The following is a 5000-nucleotide window of genomic DNA, read 5'->3' as shown; positions in this document are numbered from 1 at the left end:
GAGGGGGCGTGGTGTTATACAATTTATTTTCATTACTCTGCAAAAATTTGTCGGATTTTCGTGATGTCAAAATATCTTATGAGAATTTATTTTGACATCAACTCCTCCCTCCTCTCTCTCTCTCTCTCTCTCTCTCTCTCTCTCTCTCTCTCTCTGAAGGGCGTGTTAACCTCAGTCTCGTCTCCCCAGAAGGCGCGGCGGACTGGGGCGTGACAGGTGGCAGTGGCATGGAGTGTCTGAAGGAGGAGGAGGAGGAGGAGGAGGAGGAGGAGGAGGAGGAGGAGGAAAAAGGAGGAGGAGGAAGAGAGGAGGAAAATCACGCAAAACAAGAGCATAAGTTTTGAAAGATAGAGAGGGAACAGAGAACAAACACACACACACATACGCACACACTTATTGAAAGAGGAGGATGAAGAGGAGGAGGAGGAGGAGGAGGAGAAGGAGGAAGAAAGGAAGAGAGAAAAAAACTCATAGAAGGACATATAAGGAAAAATTAACAAAGATAAACAAAAGTAAATGAACACGAAGGAAAAACAAAAAGTAAATGGAGGAAGAGGAGGAGGAAGAAGAAGAAGAAGAAGAAGAAAAAGAAGAATAGGAGGAGGAGGAGGAAAATGATAAAAAAATAGATAAATAACAAAACAATAATGATAAAAAAGTAAGAAAATGATGGAGAGAGAGAGAGAGAGAGAGAGAGAGAGAGAGAGAGAGTTGGAATAAATAAAAGATAAGAAGGAGCAGAGAAGAGATTGAAAGAAGGAACAGGAGGAGGAGGAGGAGGAGGAGGAGGTGAAAGATGAAAAAGAAAAGTAGAAAGAGAAAGAGGATAAAGGGGAGATGAGGAAGTAGGTGCTTATTAGAACAAAAGAGAGGGGAAGAAGGAGGAGGAGGAGGAGGAGGAGGAGGAGGAGGAGGAGGAAATATATTTTGTAACCCTAGAACAAAGAAAAGGTGACATGGAAGGAGGGAGAGAGGTGTTGGAGGAGGAGGAGGAGGAGGAGGAGGAGGAGGAGGAGGAGGAGGGAAAATTGAGTTAAGAAAATGGAAAAAAAAGGAAAAAGAAGATAATAATATGGTGATTAGAAGAGAGGAGGATTATGGGTAATTTGAGTAAAGGAGGAGGAGATGGAGGAGGAGGAGGAGGCGGAATGAGATCGGTATATAGAGAAAAATAAGAATAATAGAAAAAATGAAAAAGGAAAGAGAGAATAAAGACACGAAAAAACGAAATACAAAGACGAAGAAGAAGAAGAAGAAGAAGATAAAGAATAAGAAGAGAAGGAGAACAGATAAAAATTCAAACAAGGAAAGTAAAGAAGGAGAAAGAATAAAGAATGAAACAAAAGAAGAGAAAGGAAGGAAGGAAGAAAGAAAGAGAGAAAAAATGCAAAGAACGAGAGAGAGAGAGAGAGAGAGAGAGAGAGAGAGAGAGAGAGAGAGAGAGAGAGAGAGAGAGTAGAATATCACAAGAAAAAGATGATGAAATAACGAAGATTTATGAAACACTTAGTGAAGAGAAAGAGGAAGAGGAGGAGAGGAGGAGGAGGAGGAGGAGGAGGAGGAGGAGGAGGAGGAGGAGAATACATGGAGTAAATGTGCCTTTCTCTAATGGTTATAAGGGGATGGTGTGTTAGTGACGATGGGGGAAGAGCAAGAGGAGAAGGAGGAGGAGGAGGAGGAGGAGGAGGAGGAGGAGGAGGAGGAGGGAGATGAGAGGAAGAACCATCAGAGGGAGAGAATGGAGCATTATTGACTTGTGCTTAGGCGTATGGAGGAAGGGAGAAGAGGAGGAGGAGGAGGAGGAGGAGGAGGAAGGGGAGAAGAGGAGGAGGAGGAGGAGGAGGAGGGTGGTAATAGATACAAAAGGTAGAAGATAAAGATGTTAGCGAGAAGAGGATGCGAAACAACAACTACTACTACTACTACTACTACTACTACTACTACTACTACTACTACTACTACTACTACTACCACCACCACCACCACCACCACTACTACTACTACTACTACTACTACTACTACTACCACCACCACTACCACTACTACTACTACTACCACCGCCACTACCACCACCACTACTACTACTACTACTACTACTACTACTACTACTACTACTACTACTACTACTACTACCACTACTACCACTACTACTACAAGATTAGGAAAGAAGTTAGATAGCAACAAGAGAGAGAGAGAGAGAGAGAGAGAGAGAGAGAGAGAGAGAGAGAGAGAGAGAGAGAGAGAACAATGGGTAAGAGGCGTAAGAGGACCAAAGGAAGTCGTAAAGAAGTCGTACCAGATTGAAAAGGTTACGACCTGACAATAGGAAGCGACCCTACAGAGAGAGAGAGAGAGAGAGAGAGAGAGAGAGAGAGAGAGAGAGAGAGAGAGGAACCAGCAATAACAGTGTGTCACCTATATAGATCCTTCTCTCAATCTTTCTCCTTCTCTCTTCCTCTTTCTCCTCCCCTTCCTTCCTCTCTCTTCTTCTCTTCCCTTCCTCTTCCTCCCATTCCTGTCTTCCCTCCCTCTCCTTCCTCAATGTATGGGACACATTAGTATGCCGAAGGGGACGCTGACGAAGGAAGGAAGGAGGGAGAGGGGGAGAGGGAAGAGGAAGAGGAAGAGGAGATGAGAGGGAAAATTTCTGTTGTGGGAAATTTGCAAGTAAGTAGGTCTTCTTCTTCTTCTTCTTCTTCTTCTTCTTCATTTTCTTCTTGTTTTTCTAGTTGTTGTTGTTGTTGTTGTTGTTGTTGTTGTTGTTGTTGTTGTTCTCCTTCTTCTTCTTCTTCTTCTTCTTCTTCTTCTTCTTCTTCTTCTTCTACTACTGCTACTACTACTACTACTACTACTACTACTACTACTACTACTACTACTACCACCACCACCACCACCACCACCACCACCACCACCACCACCACCACCAGTACTACCAATACCACCACCACTACTACTACAGTCACCAACATTGCTACTATTACCATTACCTCAAAACTTTTATTCTGAAGAGACCATCACCACCACCACCACCACCATCACCTCCTCCTCTTTACCCAATACCTGAATCGGCTCCGGAAAGGTAGTGATATTGAAACGAACTGGATTAAATTGCCTTGAGCTTCGCGGGAATAAAGCCAGAGAGAGAGAGAGAGAGAGAGAGAGAGAGAGAGAGAGAGAGAGAGAGAGAGAGAGAGAGAGAGGAGGCAGATAGAGAAATATTTTTACTGCCCTTGCAAACACACCCACTCCAGATTTAAGGTTAATTGTGTGACTTTACCTGTGTGTGTGTGTGTGTGTGTGTGTGTGTGTGTGTGTGTGTGTGTGTGTGTGTGTGTATATATATATATATATACCTGTCTGTGTATCCCACCGCTGCCACCAGTTTATGTTATGCTAGTACCAGTGGTAGTGACTGTGTGTGTGTGTGTGTGTGTGTGTGTGTGTGTGTGTGTGTGTGTGTGTGTGTGTGTGTGTGGTAGCTCTCGGCAATGATGTATGGGGTAACAACTTCTTTATCAACTTTCCCTCGTTCATAAGGTAACTTCTTCATTTGTGTAAGCTGGGGCAATCTTTCTCAAACTCCGAGCAAACTTGAACACTGGTAAACAAAAGTCCTTCCACTCAAAACAAACAACTCCGGGACTTCGTAACTCGCGCATCGCCTGAAGATGAAACAAAATGGAACAAAAACGAAATAAAATGAAAGAAATGAACGAAGCGAAAATAACCTAGTGGTAAAAATACGAAAAAAAAAATGAAAAAAATGAAACGCTAATAATTATCCAGCATCTTAAATCTAAACAAAACAAACCCAAAATAGATAAACAGATAGACAATAAAGTAAAATAAAGAATATGAATTTAAAACCTAAAGAAAACAAACACATTCCAAATAAACTAATGAAGCCAACCAGTCAAGTAAATCTAACTCAGAACTAAAGAGATGAGACAGGTAAGACAGGTCAAAGATAAGACAGGAAACAGATAAGACATAAGACAAGACAGGTCAAAGATAAGACAGGAAACAGATAAGACAGATGACAGATTAGACAGGGAAAAAATCAGACAGATAACAGATTAGACATAACAGAGACAGGTAACAAATAAGACAGGTAAAAATAAGAACAACTAACAGATAACAACAGATAATAATGAAGACAGCTAAAGGATAAGAACATAACAGATAACACAACTAGCATATAACACAGGTAATAATAGATAATAGATAAGACAGGTATACAGATAAGACAAAATAACAGGTAACAGGTAGGCAGTGTTCGGGCAAGCCTTCACTAATACCCAGCAGTGTGGAGGCAAAAATTCTCTTGTCTGATATGAAATGGTAAGTGTTCAGTGGTGGGCTGGGCTGGGCTGTAATATAACGCGATGCCTCCACGCCTGGAAACCTTCACTGCCTTGCCTTCCTGGTGAACAGTATCATGGCAATAATATCCAGGCTTCACTTCACTGGGCTTCATTATTAGCGTCACTTCACTTCACTTTCCACTTGTTTTTTTTTTTATTTTTTTCTCGTCTCTTCGTTTCACTTAGCTTCAATTGGCTTCATTAGGCTTGGCTTCACGTGGGTTCACTTCACTTTCCTCCTTTCCACTTTTTTTTTTCTTCTCTCGCCTCTTCACTTCACTTAGCTTCACTTGGCTTCGCTAGATTTGGCTTCACTTGGCTTCACTTGACTTCATTTCACTTCACTTTCTCCTTTCCACTTGCCTTTTCTTCTCTCGCCTCTTCACTTGGTTTGGCTTCACTTGGTTTGGCTTCATTTGGCTTGGCTTCACTTGGCTTCACTTCACTTGCCTCTTTTCCACTTGCCTTTTCTTCACTTCACTTAGCTTCAGTTGGCTTCACTAGACTTGGCTTCACTTGGCTTCACTTCACTTACCTTCACTTCACTTGCCTCCTTTTCACTTGCCGCTTCTTCCCTTTCCTTCTCTTCACTTCACTTAGCTTCACCTGGCTTCACTTCACTACAGAGGAAGAGAC

The 5000-nt window shown here is 42.2% G+C and overlaps 1 protein-coding gene and 1 long non-coding RNA gene across 2 annotated transcripts in view; both read left to right on the top strand.

Moving 5' to 3' along the window:
• LOC123513630 (lachesin-like) overlaps positions 1-5000 on the top strand; it is a 149934-nt gene that overhangs the window by 44502 nt on the left and 100432 nt on the right. The gene's annotated exons all lie outside the window — the stretch shown is intronic.
• On the top strand, positions 2881-4247 carry LOC123513631. The gene is made up of 2 exons (XR_006677419.1): positions 2881-3960; positions 4005-4247. It is a non-coding gene; the product is annotated as an uncharacterized LOC123513631 (long non-coding RNA).

The sequence above is a fragment of the Portunus trituberculatus genome, chromosome 36, assembly GCF_017591435.1.
Source record: "Portunus trituberculatus isolate SZX2019 chromosome 36, ASM1759143v1, whole genome shotgun sequence".
Taxonomy (NCBI): domain Eukaryota; kingdom Metazoa; phylum Arthropoda; class Malacostraca; order Decapoda; family Portunidae; genus Portunus; species Portunus trituberculatus.
Note: the sequence above shows the minus strand (reverse complement) of the source record. Positions and strands in the feature narration are given on the sequence as shown.